At 39.9% G+C, this 24837-nt stretch overlaps 1 protein-coding gene across 1 annotated transcript in view; it reads right to left on the minus strand.

Moving 5' to 3' along the window:
* The window catches only part of Ccdc178 (coiled-coil domain containing 178), a 309743-nt gene that overhangs the window by 89798 nt on the left and 195108 nt on the right, over positions 1-24837 (minus strand). The gene's annotated exons all lie outside the window — the stretch shown is intronic.

The raw sequence follows: 24837 nt of genomic DNA on the forward strand, positions 1-24837 counted from the left end.
TATCGGGTGTCTTACCAGGGTATTTTACAGGGATTCTGGGGAAACCACTGACTCAAATCAGATATTCGTGTACATTTCACCCAGTTCTCTCCTGCACAGGGAGAAGCAACATGATCAAAAGGTTTTGTGGGCACTATAGGGACATTGTCAACATAAGGATAATTGGACTGTGCTTTGGCTGGTGCACAGTAATCTTGAAGTCTCTGCATTGATGGCATTCATTCTAAGGTAAAGGACTATTTGTAACAAATGAGCAGCCCCTAACCCCAAAGCTCAGGGAACACTGTGGAAGAGGGGATAGAACCATTGTTGAGAGCCAGAGGATCAGGGCACCTGATGAGAGATAGCATCTTATAGACATGACAGGGACTCTGTACCCATGAAATATCAACAAGATTGCCTAAATAAGACCTGCATAATGACAACACCAGTTGACATGCCATTATGGACAGGGCCACCCCCAGTTGAATAGCAATAGGTAATCAATGGCTGCTGAGAGAGAGAATTAGTTTTCTTTGGAAACAAGATTCCTCGGTAGATTATCCGGGCCCAAGTGGTCAGCCCTAAATACACACACATAGAAGCAACCCTAAAAGGCTCACTAGGTTGTGTGTGTGTGTGGGGGTGGGTGGGTGGGTGGTACATTGGAGGACCTGGTGGGGAAGGTGGACTGCAAATGCTGTAAGGATAGTATTCATGTCTCTCTAGTGAATCCACATTTCCACCTTCTCTCTCTACCTAACATAGTGTCTGCTGTTGCAGGAAATGATGAAGATTGAGACTAAACCTGAAGGAGTGTGCATATGAACTGGGTCATGGTACTTACAAGAAACCAAGGAAGAGGTGGGGTCTGGGAATCTAATGGAAGGCTAGAGACAAGATTGCTTAAACTCAGAGATCTATAGGGCATCAAAGGCAAAGGGACAGGACTGAACATTTAAAATAATTTCATTAATAAAGATAAGCACAGTAGAAAATAGTCACAAATGCACAGAGACATATTTCAAGGATAGAACAGAAGTCATTATCAAGACAGAAGCATACATACAAGTCCAGCTTCAAGTAAATTAAGGAAGGGATAGCAAAATAAACAGCTATACTGAAAGGTGGGAGAGGAAAACTAGTATGTGCTCCACCAGTATTTGTTTAATTATAGTTAATTATAGTGAATTACTGAATGGGGAGGTTTACACAGTGAGCCACACACAGACTGGAGTCCAGTGGCTTCTGCATGAATCAGTGGTGAACACTGATGGGAATGAACTGGCCCAGGTATAGAGAGCAAGGAGGAGAATGAGCTAACCCTGGAGACAGCAGACAAGCTAAACAGCAGTCCATGGACCATGAGAACAGAAGGATCAGAAGTCTGCACAAAGGAAATCTTTGCCCTACTCTAAGGGTTTTCGGTCTTGTCAGCATGAAAATAATTTTGAAAGGGTGAAACAGGGACTTAGGTATTTCTAAAGGTTGCTTGAACTAGACTGGCATGACAACACCAGCAGCTGATGTGCCTATGTGGACAGGGCAAATCCACAAGGTGCCATCCCTAGATGAAGAGCTACATACAGTTGGTCAATGGCTACCACGCGAGGGAGGATCAGTTTCTCCCAGAGATGAGCACTCACGTAGGTTGTCCAATCCCAATGGTCAACTGTGAGCATGTGTACATATGAACAACTCCAGTGTACTCAGTAGGTTGTACACACACACACACACACACACACACACACACACACACACACACGCAATAGGAATCAAAGGAAAAGAAATCATGAGTTTGGGAGAGAGAAGAGGGACTCGGGGAATTGGAGGGGGTAGTTGGGGCAGAAACACTGAATGGACAGTAGTCCTACAAAGTTCTCAAGAACATCTGAAAAATAAAAGGGAACAGAGGAATATGACTTGCTTACTTGGTTATTAACAAACACACCAAGAGTAATTGGCAAATGGTGATCACTGAGAAGCACAGGTGTTAGGAAATACTAGCCTGGTTTTCCAAACAGCAAGGAAAAATGAGAGTGGTGATCCGTTTTCTGCAGTAGGTCTTTGTGTGTGTGTGTGTGTGTGTGTGTGTGTGTGTGTGTGTGTGTGTGTGTGTGTAGGCCAGAGATCAATATCAGATGTCTTTGTTAATTCTCCTTATTTTGTGAGACTTGGTTTCTCAATGAAGCTGGAGCTCGTGGATTTTGTTAGGATGACTGGTCAGTAGGCATCTAGGACCCACCTGCTCAATTCCCTCCCCAGTGTAGTGGTTAAACACTCATGCCCCTGTGGTGGTTATTTCCAGGGGTGCTGAGGGTCAGAGCCCAGTTCCTCATGCTTGTGGGGCAAATATTTTATCTCCTCATCCTTAGGAAAGTTTTTATTATCAGAAAATAACCAACAGTGTGATATTGTAAAAATTACCAACACTTCATTGGGGAGTCTCAAAAAAAAAAAAAAAACAATGGCAGGGACTTGAGGGAAAAAAATCTTTCTCTTCTCCTTGCTTTAGTTAATCTTAATTAAAATGTTTGTTTCTAGTTCCAATAGCATACTTTTAGTGGTTTCAGAGACGCAACTTCACCCTTTTGTGTATTTCCAAGACTGCATTCATCTATATTACTTTTATAATTAGGTGATTTAGTGGAATTTTAAGGACATGGTTAAAAACCAAGCAAATAGAAATAATTTAAAGGAAATATAGAAGATAATCCCCTCAAATTAAAAAAAATTATGTATCAAAAAAGAAAAGAACTTGTATGGAATGCCCACAAGGAAACACTTTATAATGTGAAAAAGTTTATTTCAATCATGGATATTAACATGGATAGTCAGATCTCTATACCCAAGTCCTCCATGGATTCAACTAACTTTGAGCTGAAAAATCATCAGAAAAAAATTGCATATGAACTGAGCACATCTTGACTATCTTTCTATCTGCTATTCCCTAAATAAAATATTGTAACAGGTATTTGTATGGCATTTCTATTGTATTACACCTAATAGAAGTATTTAAAGTACATAGGAGAAAGGGTACAGGTTATATGGAAATGATATGCCCTTTATATAGAGGATTTGAACATCTGCAGATTTTGGAATCCATGGTGTAGTGGGTTATAGCATTGATTCCCTGTGGATATCAAGAAGCAACTGGAATAACCATTATGCTAGCCAAACCCACATTATTTAACATCAGTCCAGCACAGTTAAATAAGAATGAGAATTGGAGTAAAGGGGGCAGTTGAGGGATTTTCTAAAGGCCACAGCAGAGCCAGGATTCCACTTTGAACTTGTGTTGTTTAACTGGAAGAACACTAAATTCATTTAACTCCTAAGTGTTCTTTGTGGCATCTTCAGAGAAAATAAGATCATTTTAAGTTTGGAAATCTCCATTGCAATTCCTTCACCACTGATTCAAAGTGCTGATTGATAAAGTGATTTATTTTTAAATGTGTCATGATGGGTCCATCCTATTTTTAAATAAATATAGAATAATTGCTATAAAGAGTACCCTTATCTCAAACTGTGTAATTTACAAATCATCACCCAACAATGACTAAGTTCACATCCTGTGATGTGATGACTACTGTGTGTTTCCTTGATATCCAAGGCAAATGAGTATGATTATATTTAAAGTGGATGCTGTGGGTATTTGGAAATTTCTGGATTATTTTCTTCATCTTGCTTGTCCTACATATCTTCCAAATCCAGTGACATACATTTTGGAATACCCATTCTCAGCCCAAAAGTACTGCTAACATTTAGTACATAAATTTCCAGACAGAGAGATGGACAGGTGGGAAGAAACAACCATGATTAAAAGATAATGCATATGAGGACACAAGGTTTAGGAATCAGGTGTACCATTCCTTGTAAAGGTTATATAGTACTCCACTGTGTGCCAGTTCTATTGTGTTTATATAATTCCATATAAGTGTATATTGAATTTGCTGACCTTTCCCTCTTTATAAACAATATTATAACCAACATCATTATATCCTACACCTTGTAGACTTTTCCAGATTGTTTCCTTACAAATTCTTAGACGTGCAAATGCTGTCTCGGTGAGTAGGCATGCACATTTTGTTAGATATCCTGCTGGGAACAATCACATAGTAACTGCAAAAAAATATTTGCCGGGCACTTCTCTGGGTGCTAGAGTAATGGTTATGACTAAGTAGTATTTCCCTTCCAATTGCACTTACATTTAGTTGGCAGAAATAGACCATGAACAAATGAAAATAAGCTAAATTTTCAGTTTTTATATTAAAGAAAATCAAATCAAGTGACATGATAGTATGTAGACAAAAGAAAGATTCATATAAGGGTCTCTGGTGAGCTGTTCTGAGGAAGCAACTTTAAATTTACAGTTAAATGGTAAAAAGCCAACAGGGAGAAATCTGGGAGGGGGGATGTCCCCCTGGAATAATATGACCATTTATGGTCCCCATATCAAGAATGAGTGTGGTCAAGCATCTAAGAATACCTCATGGATAGAACAGAGTGAGGCAAGGAGGAAGGATGTGCAAGGGAAGAGACCAGAATACACAGTCCATGTGGCCATGGCAGAAAATAAAGTTCAGTTCTGAATATGGTTCTGAATTCCCACCATCTGTGATTTTTCACTTTATAATCTGCATACAACAAAAAGAAACTATTGAGTTATCTTGGTGTATGCCTGCAACCCTCAAACCTGTGAATTTTGGAGTTCTTCATTTAAAATTGCATAAAACTAATGCACACCATCCTGGGTACAGGACCTCTACCTCACCTTATCAATATCTAGCACAATGTAAATGTCCTGGAAATTAATGTTACACTGCATTGTTTAGGTGGAAAACTGAAAGAAAAACATCCACATGCTCAGTTTATGCAATTATATAAAAATCACTTCTCACGCTTTTATGCATATCTTGCCATGCTCTTAATTGGCACGGTTCATAGGTGGTACAGCCAGGGAGGACTATTTAATTGTTTTCCTCCCTTGGATGCTTCCATGGCATTTTCTAGAACCATGGGAGCTAGATGGCAGGAAAGAGGCTTTCAGGTCAGAAGCAGCTTAAGTCATCTGGGTTGTGTGTTTTGAGAGTATATCTTCAGTAGGAGCTTACCTTCAGCTTCTGAGAGACAACCAAGGCTGCACCGATGATCTATATTGTTTTAGGAGTCATTTGGATTACTTTGGCAAAACCGTCAAAAAGATATGAGGTTTCTTGTGTCTGGTATTTTGATTTTAGTTAGCCCACATGGCTTACCTTCCTTTAAGATATATATGTAATCTGTATGTGGGGTGCTTATATGTGTTATATGTAACTTAAATATAAATGATGCCTGAGGCATTATCAAAAAACCTACATACTACTTGTCCCTTGTCTCTTGACCTCCCTCCCTTCTCCCTAGTTGGAGCCCCTTCCCACTTTGTTTCACCTATGTCCTTCTATTCTCTCTAAACTCCCCCCCAATACTTATGGTCCTTTTATACTTTCCAGGTTTCTATGGTTACTGCATATTGTATGACTTACATCTGAGGATTTGGAATTAGGAGCTACAGATCAGGGACAACATGTGGCATTTGCCTTTCTGGATCTGGGTTCTCCCACTCAATATATTCCTCTTTAGGTTTTTTTTTTCACCTGCAAATTTCATGATTTCACTTTTCTTTACCACTGAATAGTATTCCATTGTGTATATGTACTCCATTTATCTTTCATTCATCTGTTGAAGGACAATTAGGTTGTTCTCTTTCCTTGTTATTGTGAATGAGTTGGCAAGGAGCATGGCTGAGTAAGTATCAGTGGAGTAGGATGTCAAGTCCTTCAGGCATATGCCAAGGAGTACTATAGCTGGGTCTTGTCTTTACAGCAACAGATAAGTATACCTACCATCCCTCATCAAAGAAGTTTCTTTTCTTTTTTTATAAATCAAATGGATATGATCATGGAAAATCACAACTGGACACAAGGCAGAGATCGATGCACCACAGGGACCCCAGTCATAATGAATACTCTATTTATTTAATAATAAATACAACCCTATGGCTTGGGAACATCACAGAAGGGGTTGGAAAGATCATAAGAGCCAGAATACTGGGACATCTGTTGTGAAACAGTCTCTCCTAGAAATGGCTGGCAAACAAGAACGGAGTTTAACAGTGATATCAGTGGACACATTAATATGGAAGGGGGAAATTTCGTGAGGTCATACTCTTAGATAAAAAGCTATAGGCAACTAACTATTGACTATTGGAAGGTGGAAAATTGCCTGTCCCAGGGACAAGCCTTTTTATTGACTATCCAATGTGTAGAGGTCAACACTGAAATCATGCCCATATCACCAACAAAAACAGACTCAGCAGGTTGTACTCATTTGTATTTATGTTTGTATACACACATTAATTACAAATATACAAAAATACAGAGAAAAAGAGGCTCTCAGTTTAGGGGGGATGAATGAGAAAGGTTCCAGGGAGGGCAGCTTGGAAAGGCTGGAGGGAAGAAAGAGACAGGGAATTGACTCAATTCTATTTCAATTAAAAACATCTAAAAAGAGTCAACAAAGAAAGAGAATGACAGATCAATTTCCCTTATGAACATTGATGCAAAATACTCAATAAAATTCTGGCAAACCCAAGAACGCATAAAAAAAAAAAAGATCATCTACCATGATCATGTAGGCATCACCCCAGAGATGCAGGGATGGTACAACATATGAAAATCTGTCAATGTAATCCACCATATAAATAAACCAAAAGAAAAAAATGATCATCTCATTAGGTGCTGAAAAAAACCTTTGACAAAATCTAATACCCCTTCACGATAAAAGTCTTAGAGAGATCGGGGTAAAAGGGACATACTTAAACATAATAAAGGCAATTTACAGTAAGCCTATAAGTCAACATAAAATTCAGTGAAAACTCAAAGCAATTCCACTAAAATCAAGAACAAGACAAGGCTGCCTGTAGGGAAAAGGGGCTAGCTAAGGAAACTCAGTGAGATCAGAGCCATCTCTGCCCCTGGCCAACTGACTTGTGAAACCAACCAATCACAGAGCAGGGAAGTAGCACCCTGACCCTGGAGCCCAGAACCAGGGAAAGAAACACAGCCTGGGTTTGGGACCTGAGCCAGAGAAATGAACACTTTATCCCCAAACCCAGAACAAAGGACATATGCCCTGACTCTAAAACCAGCACCAAAGAAACATTCTTGGTCCCTAGAATCAGAATCAGTGAAAGAAATATGCCCTGGCCTTAGAGTTAGTATCAAAAAGCCAAGAACAGCCAGTGAAAGAAACACAGTTTGACTCTGAAATCAGGGACCTCTCTGCCCCTAGCCCACTAAACTGACCAATCCCTGAGCAGAAAAAAAACTAACCAATCCCTAGTTGACTCTGCCCCAAGACACCCTATATAAACCACCCTGCCTGATTAGTTGTGGGCTGTTCTCTCCACCCTGGTAGAGGCAGCTACTCTCCTGGACCCCTTCCCAAGTAAATCTCTTTCTCAAAAGAGTTTTGGGTGTTAAGGTCTTCATTCACTGGCACAGAGAAGAACCTTGATGAGATGTCCTTTAGTGGACAGAGCAAAGGGAGGCTGAACAGAAGATCCTTGCTGAGATGTCCCTTAGTGCACAGAGCAAGGGGAAGCTAAACAGAAGACCCTTGCTGAGATGTCTCTCAGTGGACAAAACAAGGGGGAGCTGAAAAAGTAACACCGTTCTCCAGAGCAGGAGGAGATTGCTGCATTTCTGCAGGGCTTTCCCCTTTTGCAGAGTAAAACAAAAGAAGCAACATCTTAGGCTGGAGAAGAAGCAGAGCTCTGCTAGGAAGCCCCCTTAAGTGGGGGCTGAGCAAAGCTCAGCTATAGTGGCTCTCCAGAAGAGGAGCAGGGTTGCTATAACCTTCAGAGAGACCATCCTGAATATAGCCTGACTCCTGAACAATCAGAACACCCTTCCCTGCTGAGCTGTCGTAGCAGCTCCAGGCCTGACTCTCCTGAGCAGTTAGAATACCTTCCTTTCCAGGGCTAAGCTTCCTCATCACAGCTCCAGTCATCAGAGCTGTCCTAAGCAGCTCAAGGTATCTGGGATACCTTCCTTTCCAGGGCTAAGCTTCCTCATCACAGCTCCAGCCGTCAGAGCTGTCCTAAGCAGCTCCAGGTATCTGGGATACCTTGCCCACCAGGGCTGAGCTGTCCCATTGCAGCTCCAGCTGTCAGAGCTGTCCTAGCAGCTCGAGGGATCTGGGAGACCTTGCCCACCAGGGCTGAGCAGTCCCATTGCAGCTCCAGTTCTCAGAGCTGTCCTAAGCAGCTCAAGGTATCTGGGAGACCTTGCCCGCCAGGGCTGAGCTGTCCCATCGCAGCTCCAGCCATCAGCATTGTCTTAGCAGCTCAAGGTGTTGCCTGACTTCCCAAGTAGTCAGGATACCTTTCCCTAGAGTTGCAAAAATTACACTGCCCACTCTCTCTATATCTGTTCAATAGAGTAATTGAAGTTCTAGCTAGAACAATGAGACAACAAAAGGAGATCAAGGGGATACAAGTTAGAAAGGAAGAAATCAAACTTTCACTATTTGCAGATATATGATAGTATGCACAAGTACCCCAAAAATTCTACCAGGGAGCTTGTAACTGGTAAACACCTTCAGCAAAGATGATAGATACAAGATCAAATAAAAAAAATATCAGTAGTCCTCCTATATACAAATGATAAATGGGCAGAGAAAGAAATCCAGGAAATACCATTCATAACAGCCACAAATGATATATAATATCTTGGGGGTAATTTTAACCAAGCAAGTGAAAGACCTGTATGACAAGAACTTAATGTCTTTGAAGAAAGAAACTGAAGAAAATATAAGAAGATGGAAAGATCTCCCATGCTCATGGAATGGTAGGATTAACATAGTAAAAATGGCAGTCTTATCATAAGTAATCTACAGTTTCAACTCAATCCCCATCAAACTTCCAATGCAGTTCTTTACAGACTTTGAAAGAACAATATTCAACTCCATAAAGAAAAACAAAAAAACCCCAGGATATGTAAAACAATCCTTTACAATAAAAGAACCTCTGGAGGTATTACCATCCCTAATTTCAAGCTGTACAACCAAGGTATAGTAATAAAAACCACATAGTATTGGCATAAAAAGATAGGTTGATCAATGGAATCAAATTGAAAACCCAGACATAAATCCACACACCTATGGACATCTAAGTTTGATAAAGAAGCCAGAATTACACAGTGGAAAAAAGAAAGCATATTCAACAAATAGTGCTCATCTAACTGGATGTCAGCATGGAGAAGAATGCTAATAGATCTGTATCTATCATCCTGCAAAAAAACTCAAGTCCAGGTGGATCAAAGACCTCAACATAAATCCAGTAACACTGAACCAGACAGAAGAGAAAGTGGGCAATAGTCTTGAATGCACTGGCACAGGAGACAGCTTCCTGATTGAACACCAATAGCACAGGCACCCAACAAAGGGCTGATTTCATATATATATATATATATATATATATATATATATATATATATATATTCCAAGAGACTAGACATCAACAAACCAAATAATCCAATTAAAAATATGGTACAGCTCTGAGCAGAGAATTCTCAGCATCTCAGCAGAAGAATCTCAAATGGATAAGAAACACTTATGGATAAAGAAATGTTCAACATCCTTAGCCACCAGGGAAATGCAAATCAAAACAACTTTGAGATTCCATCTTATACTAGTCAGAATGGCTAAGATCCAAAACAAAAGTGACAGGCATGCTAGTGAGGATGTGGAGCAAGGGGAACACTCCTTCACTGCTGGTGGGGTTGCAAACTTATACAGCTACTTTGGAAATCAAATACTGTGATTTCTCAGGAAACTGGGAATCAATCTACTGCAATACCTAACTATACCATTCCTGGGCATATACCCAAAGATGCTTCATTCTACCACAAAGATACTTGCTCAACTGTGTTCATAGCAGCTTAATTCATAATAGCAAGAAACTAGAAAAAACCTAGATGCTCCTTGACTGAAGAATGGATAAAGAAAATGTGATACATTTACACAACAGGGAGCTATTCCACCGTTATAGAAATTTCATAACATAATGAAATTTGCAGGAAAAAAATGAATGGAACTAGAAAAAAATCATCCTGAGTGAGGTAACCCAGACCTGAGAAAGAGAAACATGGCATATATTCACTTATAAATGGATATTTAGCTGTGAAATAAAGGATAATCATGATACAATCCATGGACCCAGAGAGGCTAAGTAACAAGGAAAGCTCATGGTGGGACACATGAATCTCCTTCTCTCTGGGAAGGGGAAACAGAGTAGATATTGTGGGTAGACTGGAAGTAGGTGGGGGCAGAACCTGGAGTGATCAGTTGGCAGGGAGGATAGAGGGAGAGAGTACTGGGAGAGACAACTGGAATTGGGAGGCATCTAAGAGACAAGATAGAAATCTAGTGCAATGGAAACTCCTAGGAATCTGTGAGGGTGACCCTAGCTAAAACTCCTAAGAATGGGTGATATGGAACCTGAACTGGCTATCTCCTGTAACCAGGCAAGACTTCTAGTGGTGGTACTGGACCATCAACCCAGTCACAAAACCTTTGACTTACACATTGTCCTGCCTGCAAGAATTGCTGGGGTAAATGTGGCACAGAAATTGTGGGAGTGGCCAACCAATGACTGGTCCAGTTTGAGACCAATGCAATGAAAGGAACCCCACTCCTGACACTTCCTGGAGGGGCAGGAACCAGTAACTGGATAGCCCAGAGACCCAGGATAGAACCAAACATGACTTAAAAAAAAAAAAACAGGCAAGAAATGATTCCTAATGATATTCTGCTATACCCGTAGATGGGAGCCTAGCATCATACTCATCAGAGAGGCCTCATCTAGCAACTGATGGAAACAGATGCAGAGACTCGCAGCCAAACATTAAGAGAGTTCTAGGAATCCCAAGGAAGGGGGGAAGGAAGGATTGTAGGAGTGAGAAGGATCAAGGAAACCACAAGAAAACCCACAGAACCAACTAACCTGGGCTCATAGAGGCTCACAGAGATTGAATAGACAGACAATCAAGGAGCCTGCATGGGTCTCACCTAGGCCTTCTACAAATATGTTATGGTTGTACAGCTTGCTTTTCTTGTGGGACTCTGACTCTCTTGCCTGCTTTTTGGGACCCTTTTCCTCCTACTGTGTTGACTGGTCCAGCCTTAATATGAGGGGAGGTGCCTAGTCTTATTGCAATTTGATATTTCATGTTTGGTTAATATTCCTGGTTGGTCTGCCCTTTTCTGAAGGGAATCAGAGAAGGAGTGGATGAGAAGAGATGGGAGTTGGGGGGAGGGGCTGGGAGGGGAGGAAGGAGGAGAAATTGAGATTGGGCCATAATATATGAGAAAATAAAAAAAACCCTTGATCTGGCCCAGAGCTCCCATCTGGACTAGAGGTGAGTATCTGGGGTCATACCCAGAGAGGCCTACCCCTAGGTCCCACCAGCCATTCCGCGGGAAGACCCGCCCAACTTAGCCCCAGTTGCCGGCCATCGGGCAGGGCTCCCGCGAGAAGGTTCCCCTTCTCCAAGACCCCCCAGCAGACCCTGCAATCTACACGCCCTGCCCCCACGCCCATCCGCCCGAGACCCCTGCCACTTCCTGAGACTTAGTTACCAGCCCCCAGCTCCCATCTGGCCCAGAGCTCCCATCTGGCCCAGAGAGCTCCCATCTAGCCCAGAGAGCTCTCCCATCTGGCCCAGAGAAAGAGAGAGCTCTCATTGGACAAAGAGCTGTCATTGGACCAAGAGTAAACTCAGGAGACAGGGAATCTGCCAGCCCTGATTAGACCAAGAGTGGCTTTCTCAGAAGCAGACTCCACCACCTCTCACTGGACCAAGAGAGGCTTCCTGAAACACCAAATCTGTCAGCTCTGACTGGACCAAGGGTGAATCCACGAGGAGATGGGCAGACATCAAGGCAGAAGTACATACAACAAAATAAAGAGCAATACAGCATCACCAGAACCTAGCCTTCCTCCAACAGCGAGACCTGAACATCACAAAGCAGAATAAAAAAATCCCAAAACATTTAAATAGTAATAAAATAATAAATATACATACACACATTTGAATAATAATAAAATAATTTATAACAGTTAAATAATAATAAAAATAAATACTGAAATAGAAGCCACATCTTCTGGCATGTAGCCAACATGCTTCTAATAGAGAAGGAATTTGGAGAAGTGGTTGCCTCTGTGCCTCCCTGTGCTTACTGTCGTATTTTAGTGATTGTTTAGCAATGGTGGGTTTTTAAAAATCAGTGCTGACTATGTCTCTCCATTATTTCCCTCAAATCCCACCATGTTTGGCAGAAATTTTTCGTGTATGATATATAGGTCAGCAGCCTATACCTAAGGCATTGATTATTGTAATACGTGTGTGTGTACTATCTGTTTCAGGAAACTTTGATCCACTTTTTTGGCTAATCCAGTCAGCTATGGGGTGTGCATGGCAACTAACCCTGGTCAGCCTGCCTCCCTCCTAGAACCCTGAGCTCAGTATCCCCACTGCACCTTCCCACAGAAAGCTTGGCCCTTTGTTGTATGGGCTCCTCTTTCCCTCTTGTCTCTTCCCTGCTCTTCTAAGAAAGCATAACTTAAACCTTTAACATCTGTAGCAATCCCTGTAAGACTAAGATAGTCTCCTTTGGCAAATACTCCTGCAGTCTGAGGAACTGTAAGCTTGTTTGGTAGAAAAAAGTATTTTTCTGCTTGGACCTCTGGACACTGATCAGAATCACTTCCTGTTTTACTCTTATAGGTCCACTTTAGAAATGATTTCATCATGTGAGCCTAATTGCCTAATCATATCCATGATTGGAATCATAGATATAGCAATCTTTGTAATTGAAATAATTTTGCATTTAAAGAGAGGCAACAATACATCCTATATAGATAATTGGATTAAGAGAACCCGTAGAAGAATAGGGCTGGAGTCCCAAAGGCCAGGTTTGCACCTGAGAACTGGCTCCCGCTTACAATCAGAGTGGGTCTTAAAGGTCTAACTTGGTGCCTGTTTTGAGCTAACCTCTATCACTTTCTACCCACATTCATATACTTGAGCATCATTCTAGTAACTCAGAATGCCGTTCTACTTGGAGACAGTGTCTTTGTAGAAGTTTTAAAGTTTTTTCAAAAATGAAGCTATTGGCATAAGGTTTAATTTAGTATAATGGGCATTCTTATTAGAAAAGAAGCTTTGGGGTCTAGTGACCTAACTCAGTCTGATGACCTGAATCAGATTCCTGGAGAAGTAGAAGGAGAAAACTGACTACCACAAGTTTTACACACACACACACACACACACACACACACACACACACACTAAATGAAAAAGAAAAGGAAGACAAAATATGTATATATAAGACATTTGATGACATAGAAACAATTTGCCTAAGTTTTGCATTTCTGGATTTTCAAACATATTCATCTGTATTTATTCTTTATTCAAATTTTTTTATCAAGTAAGGAATAACTTGACTGGAAGCAAATTAATTTGTCCCTCAAAATCAACCAGCACTTACATTGGTAGTGGCAACATCTACCAGCCAAGGTGATGGACTAGAATTGACTACAACCCGATGACACCTTGATTTCAGATGTCTAACTGCTGGAACAGTGAGACAGTAACTTTCTATTGTTTAAAATGCTCAGTATTGGGGCTGTTACTACAGCTCTAGCAAACTAATACAGATATTAATGATGGTGAATACTGATCATCAACTTGAGAAGATTTAGACTCACCATGGAATCAAACCTATTGGCATGTCAGTGAAGGAGGGTTTAGACAAGTTTAGAGTTGGGAAGGCCCACCATAACTATGGGGGGGCACCATTCTTAAAGTTGGGGTCCTGGAATCAGTAAGATAAAGGAAGTAGGCTGAGCACCAGCATTCATCCCTTTTGATTCCTAGTTGCGGACAGGACAGTGTGCACCCCTACTGCCATGCTTTCTCCACCATGATGGACTGGACCTCAAAGAAGAGCTACAATAAACCAGTTCTTCCTTAGGGTGCATTTGTCAGGAATTCTGTCACAGCAGTGAGGAAAGTATATAATATAGCATCCTACTTCAGAAAGAGTAAAAAGAGAAAATTCACAGACATTTCATAGGTGTTTTTATGAATGAGGTGAATAAGAGTGACTTAAGTCTATGATAAGGGTGATGATTCTGTTTGTAATTGACCTAACATTTATGATAGAGTGCATTCAGTGCTCTGTGTCTTGCCTAGCATGGTGACCACCACATAGCTAATATTAACCACTCACATCTATTACAATAAAGAGACATGAAATGAAAATGTATAGCAATAAATAGAGAGACCTGCAAATGTAGGAATTAAGAAAGGAACTATTTCACTAAAGAGAGAGGACAGAGACACTGCAGGGGTGGAAGGTAAGTTTTGACCAAGTGTTCTGTCATCAGATAGCAGCCACGAGACAGAGTGGTATAAGAGGCCCCCAGGAGGCAATGCCTTGGGGGAGCTCAGGACAGTATTTGTAGATTTGGTCAACACTGTCATAAGATATCTAAAGTTTTGGTTTTAATTCTCATGTGAACCTATGGTGCTATGACTGTCTTAGCAATAATAATAATAACAGTCATCATGAAGCCACTCATAACGTTCTGTGGACTGTTTTTATTTCCTTTTTGCTTTGCTTTCTGAGTTACTGACACATTATTGCCTCAAACATATGTAGGGTCAATCCATGCTGGATGGTTATTAGAAACCATGATAACAAAAGTCATTACACTGCAGTTCAGTTTTGACAGTAAAATTTCAGCAACATTATCACAAATCCTCATGCATTAGTGCAATGATCCTTACTACAGTTTCATATTAGAACCAAAAGACTGCTGTAGCATGCTTCATACAGAGTCAGGAAAGCCAAATTCTTTGCTGCTTTTACTGATAATAGCCCTGCCCCTTCTCTGTGTACACCCTGCAAATGCTGGCTTTGTTTTACTTTACCCTAGTAACCTGTGAGGATAGTATGTATGCCTCTTAAAAAATTTCTTTGAAAGTCCACAAGAATTATGGAATCCAGGACTGAATGGAATAATCTAAAAGTCATTTTATATGATATGATTTAAAAATTCTAAATGCTATATTCACTGTATTACTACATTTCATTTATTCAAATGAAGTGCTAGATAATGACTATCATTCTACCTGATTATCATCTGTCTATCAACTATGTGTCATCTATCTATCATCTGTCTATCTATCTACCTACCTATCATCTATCTATCTATCTATCTATCTATCTATCTATCTATCTATCTTCTATTATCCATTCATCTATCTGTCATCTATAATCTATCTTTCAATTAGTGTTTATTCTAAAGAGATAGCACGAGATTTTGGATTTAATAGGTTACATATTCAAAAATCACTCTGATAGGAAATCTGTGACAAATTCTTCAGCTGAAAAATAAAAATATTTCTAATATCTCTGAATATAATATATCTGTAGCCAGAAGGTTTCTCCAGTCCTGCCTGGCCCTGTGGTCAGGATAAATCTCTCTCTCCTGTGTCCTACAGACGCTTGATCCCAAGTGAACACACAGAGGCTTATATCATTTACAAACTGTATGGCCTATGAGATCTTAAATTAACTCATTTCTATTAGTCTATGCATTGCCACATGACTTCATTGCCCACCAGTGGTTTTACATCTTGCTTCTCCTGGCAGTGGCTCCCAGCATCTCTCCTTCTTCTTGTCTATCTCTTCGATTTCCCACCTAGCTATAACCCTAATGGCCTTAGGTCCAACGGCTTTATTTATCAACCAATCAGAGCAACACATATCCACAACATACAGAAAGACATCCCACAGGACCTATCAACACATTTAAATGGTAAGACCATACCATTTGATTGCCTGAATATTTTATATAAGGCTAACTTATACACAGTATGCTTAAAAGCAACAAAATATTACCAACTAGTGCCTATCAGATGAGTTTTAGACCCTCCAAAAAAAAGTTACTGTTTTCTTCAATGAGAGATGCTTATACAAAAAAATTGGAACATCAGTAACTAAACACTCCATTATTTATGTAAAATACATTTTTTTCTGGAAATTCAGAGACAGATTAAAATCTTACTCAATGAAATAAAATTAAAGTTATTGTGGAGATGCACTATTAGGACTGCTCATGAGGTAAGAATCTTTTTTTTTTCACTGATTTTTTTTCATCCTGGTGTACTGTACAATGGATGTGCTTACATTTGAAATCATCTGTGAACGTGCAGACAGAGTAAGTTACCTGAAAGCGAACTTAGATCTCATGTCCAGAGGAGACAGAACATTGGCTACATCTCTTGATCACCACATTGTTTATAGCTAATAATAAATGTTTATGTCAATGCACTAACCTGTCATCTTTAAGCCACTATTGCTTGACAGAAGCGGCAATGTTTCACTGTTTTGGGATTTCATGAATTTTTCCTTATACCAGGTAATCAAGTTTCTTCTCCTAAATATTTCATTAGCCTAGTATGGATTAGCTCACACCAGTACTAAGGTGATGATCTTGAAACCAGTTTTGAGTGTCTTTCTCTATATGTATCTACATATTTGCAACGTTAAACTCTGTAGGAAGAATATCTGATTTAAAAATGTTTAGCATATGGCCACTCATTTTCCACAGTGCTCTGTGTTTTAATGAGTAATTAAATTGTGAGATAGGGCTCTATAGATGTGAGGAGAGATGATCACAAGAGCAACTGTAAATCGTGTTGAGTAAGATTGAGTTGAAATTCCACCTCTCACTGAAGATGTATACAATGACACATTTTACTTACTGAATGGTAACTTTTTAAAACCACATTTTAATTTTTTATTTTGTGTGTGTGTATGTGTGCACATACAAGAATGTGCTTTAGAGTTTGCAAGCGAAGAGCACAGCACAGCTTGTAGGAGTAAGTTCTCTCCATTAAGCATGTATGGATTCCTCATCATCTATCTACTGGTGATACTCTAGACTTCTAGGGCTCCATGGATACTACAGAAGATGTCTGTTTCTTCCTTGTTAAGTGTACATTGCAGCAGAGTTTCCCAGGTGTAAAATTTGTGACTGAAGCAAACATTAACTCTAAGCTCTCTGTGCAAGAGATGTCCGTGAAAATGAGCAGAACACCAGCTGCCTGTACCTGTCTCAGTCACTGCGAAAGTTCCACAGTAAGCTGAGCCCTGAGCAGAGCTCTTCAGACAGGAGGGAAACAATAGGGGTTTAATAGATGTTTGGGGGACAATGGTAACACCTGAAGAACAAATGTGGAAGCATGTGACCCAAGAAAAAGGCCAAAGTGTGTGTGTGTGTATGTGTGTGTGTGTGTGTGTGTGTGTGTGTGTGTGTGTGTGTGTGTGTGTGTATGTGTGTGTGTGTGTGTGTTCTGAGAAACAGGGAGACAGAGACCCTGGCAGAGTCTTTGATTGATTGTTTTAGGAAAAAAACTATTGAAAGTGTTACAGTTTTCATTTGGAAGAAATGGACCTCTGTCTTTAGTGAAACAAGCACCCAGAAAACATCTGGCCAAACAATTTTTAATATTCCCAAAGGGGGGTGACATAAAACTGTACCTGATGATTGTCCAAAGGCAGAAGAAAGGAGTGAAATCTACGGAGGATACAGTGTTATCCAGAATTAAAGATGGAGATCTGGCTATTCAAATCTGGCAATGTAGATAAACAGCAAAAATTTGTGTTTTCTTCCTCAGTGGGATGAAGAGAGGCAGCTGAAGAACTCAGACTCTGCTGCAGGTGAGTAGGGATTCAGTATAGCTTCAACATGGAAGCAGAGATGAGGTGGGCTGTTCTGAGGCACGCAATATGTCTTTGCCAGTATGAGGGTTGACTGATGAATGCTGTTTGTATTCGGTCCCTCAGAGACCATTTCCACTGATCTCAGATTCGGCTCCTTATTTCCACATCACTTAAAAGTGGTGCTTTTATCTAAAGACTGCCAAGTTAGCAATGCTCATTAAATAAATAAAAATCCCATCACATTGCTACCTACAGTTTGCTGGATATAACACTCAAACCAAGTTACAACTGTGTCCTAAACATTCCTTGTTTCTTACCCTACCCCCTTCCAAGATGTCTCATCTGTAAAATTATTATGTAAGGAATGGGAAGGTTCCTAAGGATGCTCCTAGTTGATAAGATTAAAAAATATAATTATGAAGCTGACCCTCAGTCCTTTGGAAATTAAATGTTTCTATGTGAAATTGTCAGCCAAAAAAATCACAGCCCTATCTGCATGACAGTTTAACTTACCTTTCTTTGTGGACTAAAGAATTTCAGATGCCACTTGAAACAAAGGTATATACTTTCCTGGAAATATTAATGCAATTTTAAAGAGAAAGCACATAAAATGTAGCTGAAATCTACCTAGGAAAGTGATAAAAATACAATTTCACATAGAAACAAAAATCTGTTTTTTTCAGATTTATTTTTCTTAATTTATTTCTAGTGTTAGCTTTAATTTTGACATCTGAGAAGTTTTATATTGGATTTGATTCTATCGTTACCCATGAATGGGGCAAATAAGAATTTTGCATAATTGCTTTTGCCTCTTTCTGAGGTTTAAAGGGGAAAAGACCCATCATTGAAAATTTCTAAAGCCCTGGGGTATCGAGAAACATATCCGAATAAACAGATATAATATCACCACTGAGAGCAGTGCTATAGTGCTCTAACGTTTGAAATGTCTCTGTGCAAAATTATGATAAGGAAGGGAACATTATCTTTAATTTGATTTACTCTTCCACCAGGCTTTGCTACATTTGGTCTACAAGCACAAAGACGTATAAAAATATTCAATTTTTGTAGGAACAATAATATCCCTTAAGAATCATAATTATTAAAATAAAATTTTTTATCACGACAAAAACAATTCAGGTTCAGAGTGAAGGAAGCTTATCAGAAAAAAATTCATAGGGCTATTGCTTTCCTGTACCCCAAACTAGGCCGAATAGAGGACTAAACCCCATGTACACTGGAAAGGCTGTGATAGCAAAGAAATGGACTAAAATATTAAAGGGTTGTCTTGTTTCTGATGGCCAAATTCCACCCTGTGTGTGGCGCATTAGACGCTAATGACATACGATTTCTCACTGACAGATTAACAGCATCAATATGGCCTCTCTGTCCATCGCAGCAAATTGATCCTACACGACACTGACAAGGGCAGCCTGCACTTAATGACCTCCATGGCTGAAGGATGGGAATGAAAAATGGCTGAAAGTACAAATAAATCTTCAAAGTTTTCTGAAACAGGTGTGCTGAAAGTGATCCATTTGAGGGATCACAAACAGAAACCAATGCCCAGCAGTGACCCCTGCCTGCCCGTTCTTTTTTTTTTTTTTTTTTTAAGAACCATTTTGCACTTTATTAAAATAAATGTAAATACCCTGAGGAGTTTGGTTTTGTTGCAGAAAGTGTTCCTGTTTCATAGGAGACATGGAATAGGAAACTTTCATATATTTATAGAATTACAAGAAGATTGAACATTGAACTTATAAAAGTGTAAACACATGTTAAAAAGAGAGGTAATATGGGGTAAAAATAACTAAATACAGTTCAAGATAAGAAAATATCATTTCAGAGGTGTGAAAGGCATGACCAAGTAAGGTAGTCAAATTCCAACTATGGACTGAGCTGTGAAAAAAGTTACACAATGACTCTATGTATTTCACAGAGATATTTTTAACATTAGCCTAGGGAATAGCTTCTCCCTGGGTTGAGAGATCTTTTGAGAATTATTTTCATTGTGTAACTTTTTTCACTGCCTGCCCGTTCTTATCACAGTCTGGCTCCTCGTATCCTGTACCAAGAGCTGCTTTAATCTGATCAAAGAGACAAAGAGAAGGTTCTCACTATAAAAACAGGATACTAACTATCTTAGGGGTTCTGTTGCTGTGACAAAACAAGATGAAAGAAAGCAACATGGGGAGAAAAGTGTTCATTTCTGCTTAGAGTTAAGGTCCATCATCCAGGGAAGTCTAAGAGCAAGAACTCAAGCAAGGCAGGAACCTGGAGGCAGGAACCAAAGCAGAGGCCATGGACAAGTACTGCTTTCTGGCTTTATCCTTATGGCTTGCTCAGCCTACTTTTTTTTTTTTAGAGCACTCAGGGCCACTGTTCAAAGGGTGACACCACCCAAAGTAATTTGGTCTGTCTCACATCAGTCATTAATTTAAAAAATTCACCACAGGCTTGCCCACAGGTCAATCTGGTGGAGACATTTTTCAGGCGACTCTAGCTTGTGTCAACTTAGTATAAAACTAGCCAGCACACACTAATGTTACTTATATCACCGATCACTGTCTAAGCGCGCATACATTTTTTTTTGTTTGCCTCTTGATTAAGGAAAGACAAACAATATTAAACTATTGTTTTCTTCTTCCCAGGGACTAGCAACACATCTAACATACTTGACCTAAATAGCAATGCAAAAATGCATGAAAAGATTGAAAAATATTCTATATACACAGAGAGATACTGCTTATTCTGAACTATGTTTGAGAACACTAAGATACGGTCAGATGGTTGTATTTTCAAATGTTTTCCAAACCCACTCATTTCTTTATCTGCAACCACCAGCTACTATTTCAATACAAATTTGTAAAGGAGCATCCTTCTAACTAGGACCCTTGAAAAGAGGGTCTTCTAAAGAACATTCTTCTAAAGAGTATCTTTTAAAGAGCGTATTTCTGAAGACATCCTTCTAAAGAACATCAAAGACCTCAACATAAAACCAGATGCACTGAATCTGATAGAAGCAAATTGGGGAACAGCCTTAAAATTATTGGCACAGGAGACAAATTCCTTAATAGAACACCAATAGCACTGGCACTAAGATCCACAATTAACAAATGAGACCTCATGAAACTGAAACCTGTCTGTAAGGCAAAGGACACCATCAATTGGACAAAGCTGCAGTATTCAGAATGGGAAAAGATTTTTACCAACTCCATAACCAATAGAGGTCCACTATACAAAATATACAAAGAACTCAAGAAACTAGATATCCAAAACCAAATAATTCAATTAAAAATGGGGTGCAGATCTAAACATAGAATTCTCAATAGAGGAATCACAAATAGGTGAGAAACACTTAAAAAAATGTTCAATATCCTTAACCACCAGGGAAATGCAAATCAAAACTACTTTGAGATTCCATCTTATACCTGTCAGATGGCTAAGATCAAAAATATAAGTGACGTGTTGCTCATGCTGGTGAGGATGTCAAGCAAGGGGAACTCTCCTCCATTGCTGGTGGGAGTGCAAACTTGTATAGCCGTTATGGAAATCAATATGGTGGTTCCTCATAAAACTGAGAATCAATCTACCTTGAGATCCAGCTATATCACTCTTGGGCATATGCCCAAAGGATGCTTCATCTTACCACAAGGACACTTGCTCAACTATATTCACTGCAGCTTTATGCATAATAGCCAGAAACTGGAAGCAAAGTAGATGTCCCTCAACTGAAGAATGGATAAAGAAAATGTGGTACATTTTATTTACACAATGGAGTATTACTCACCTGTTAAATATGATGCCATGAAATTTGCAGAAAAATGTGTGTAACTAGAAAATATCATTCTGAGTAAGGTAAGCCAGACCCAGGAAGACAAATATGGCATGCACTCACTTATAAGTGGATATTGGCTGTCAAATAAATGATAATCAAGCTATAATCCACAGACTCAGAGGGGTTATAAAAAGGAGTACTCTATGGGGGCACACATAGACCTCTTTTGGAAGGGAAAATATAATAAATTTTGCAGGTAGACTGGGAGAAAGTGAGAAAAGGAGTGAGAAAGATCAGGTGGGTTGGGGGGCAGGACGGAGGGAGAGAATGCAAGGTCTGACAGCAGGAATTGGAGAGTATTGGGGGTGGTATATGGAAACCTAGTGCAGTGGAGACTTCCTGGAATATATGAGGGTGACCCTTGTAAGGACTCCTAGTAATGGAGGATACAGAGTCCGAACTAGCTATCTTTCATAGCCAGGCAAGGCTCCCAGTGGTGGGACTGGGTTGCATTTGGTTGAGTTATTGGCTGAAGGGAGTTCCATGGAGATCCCCAAACAACCGAGACTGACGCTAGGACAGAGGGCAGCTCTCTGAAAACTGAAAGTAGGGCCCCATTCTGAGGAAAACATCCACACAGCTCATTGAACTTAGAGAGGTTGAGCTGGTGCCTACATGGAGCCTTCACCCTACCTTCTAGTCTCTTTGGCATAAGAAAGTACTCTACAGGTTACAGAAAGAGAAACCTGGATGCCAACCCAGCAACAAAACTTCAACCTACAATCTGTCCTGCCTGACAAATGTGCTGGGAACAATGGTGGCACTGAACTTGTGGGCGTGGCCAACTAATGTTTAGTTTAGCTTGAGACCCACACCATGCGAGTGAGCCCACGGCCTACATAACCAGGAACTGGAGACTGGATAGCCCAGAGACCGAGGATAGAACCAAACAACACTGGCAAAAACAACACTGACAAAAAAAAAAATCAATGAAATTATTACTGATGATATTCTACTATACTTACAGATTGGTGCCTTCCTTGTAGTCATCATCAGAGAGGAGGAAAAATATAGGAGTCAGAGGGTATGGAGGACCCCAGGAGAACACGGCCCACAACATCAACTAAGTAGGGTTTACATGGGCTCACAGAAAATGAAGTGGCAAGCACAGGGGCCTGAACAGGTCTGCCCCATATCCTCTGTGTGTGCTATGGCTTTTAGTTTGGTGTTTTTGTGGGACTCCCAACAATGGGAGTGGGTGTGTCTCTGACTCATTTGCCTGTTCTTGGGACTCTTTTCCTCCTATTGGGTTGCCTTGTCCAGCCTCAATATGAGAGCTTCTACCTTGTTCTACTGGATCTTCTTTTGTCCTCTTTGGCTGTTGTCTCTTGGAGGCCTGCTCCTTTCTGCTGAGATGAAAGGGAAGTGGATCTGGGGGAGATGAGAGATGCAGGGGAGGGGAGAGCTGGGAACTGCACTTGACATGTATTGGATGAGAGAAGAATCTGTTTTCAATAAAAGAAAAGGAACGAAGGGGGAAATACAAGATGGGGGAACAAATCAGAGGATAAGGTGAAAAATCAAAACATAAAACAAGAATTGGGGACATAGTAGGAGTTGTAGAAATAGGGTTGGCAGGAGTTTCACTTCTAGTTCAGTTTGACTGTTTCTGGATTTTACTCATGACTATTGATGCAGAACAACTCTTCAGGTACTTACTTACTGTAAATATATTTAATAGCAGAAATGCCAATTACAGTCTTTTGTTTTTTTAATTAAAAAAAGCATCTTTCTAAAGAGGTCCTTCTTAAGAATGTCCTTCTAAAGAACATTATTTTAGTGAGGCTGTGGTGGTTTGAATAGGTACGGGCCCGTAGACTCATGTGTTTGAATGCTTGGCCCATAGAGACTGGAACTATTAGGATGTTGGAGTGGGTGTGGCCTTATTGGAGTAGGTGTGGCCTTATTGGAGTGGGTGTGGCCTTATTGGAGTGGGTGTGGCTTACTGGAGTAGGTATGGCCTTGTTGAAGGAAGTGTGTCACTGTGGAAGTGGGCTTTTGTGGTCTCAAATGCTCAAGCTATGACCAGTGTGGGACACAGTTAGCTTCCTCATTCCTGTGAATCAAGATGCAGAACTCTCAGTGCATCTCCCTGCATACTGCCATGCTTCCTGCCACGACAATAATAGACTAGACATCTGAAACTGTATGCCAACCCCAACTAAATATTTTCCTTTATAAAAGTTGCCTTGGTCATGATATTTCTTCACAGCAATAGAAACCCAAATTAAGACAAAAGTCCTCCCCAGGATGTCCTTCAACCATCCCTCTAAAGAACATACTTCTAAAGAGGTCTTTTTAAACAGTATCCTTTGTCTCAGGATATACAGATGCCTTAACACTCATCTGAGAAACAAGAACACTTGCAAGCAGCACACAGATGAACACAATAATTATAGCTACATAACTTCCTTTTGTTTTAGGGATAACTTATTATGATTTCTCTTTTATTTTATTTCTAATATATTATATTATGAAGTAAATTTTAATTCATAGTTGAAAGGTTGAGAATCAAAAGAGTAAATAACTTAAGAAGGATCAGTTCAATACTGTCCAATGAAACTTTTACTCCAGACCCAGACTTAAGCCTTCCTCAACATTCTGTAAGAGCATAGAACTGGACTTCTCCATTGCCACTTGATAGCACACCATATGGGTAGTTCCAATAGGAGAAAAGACTCATTAACTCTGGTCCTTAAGGCCAGGTCAGTTGTTAAATAATAATCATTCTTTTACTTTTTAAAAACTGAATCCTGAGGCCAAAGTTTCAAAGGGAAACCATCTGATATTGCCTCTAAGTGTCGGGGGGAATATGTAAAAAGTGGCTATATTGTGACACTCCTATAATACAGCTTGTCTCCCCCTTTTCATCTCATGGAAGATCTTTTCTTCTTTTTGATTTAAGTATTTTTCCTTTTACCACAACAGAGGGCTTGACAAATAGGGGTAGAATTTCCTGCCATTTCCAGTAAGGAGAGAGAGAGACAGAGAGACAGAGATTCAGTTGTAACTGCAAATGTCTAAAGGATTTTTATTCTGAGCAAAATAAACAAATAAATAAATAAAAATCTGAATTTAAGGCATATATATCAAAAAAGGAGATCCATCATACAAAGTCTTGTACAGTTAGAATTAAAACTGTAGATATACAATACCATAGGTATATCTGCAAACTAAGAAAA

The sequence above is a fragment of the Peromyscus californicus genome, unplaced genomic scaffold (assembly GCF_007827085.1).
Source record: "Peromyscus californicus insignis strain IS unplaced genomic scaffold, ASM782708v3 Scaffold_17__1_contigs__length_78620276, whole genome shotgun sequence".
Lineage (NCBI taxonomy): Eukaryota > Metazoa > Chordata > Mammalia > Rodentia > Cricetidae > Peromyscus > Peromyscus californicus.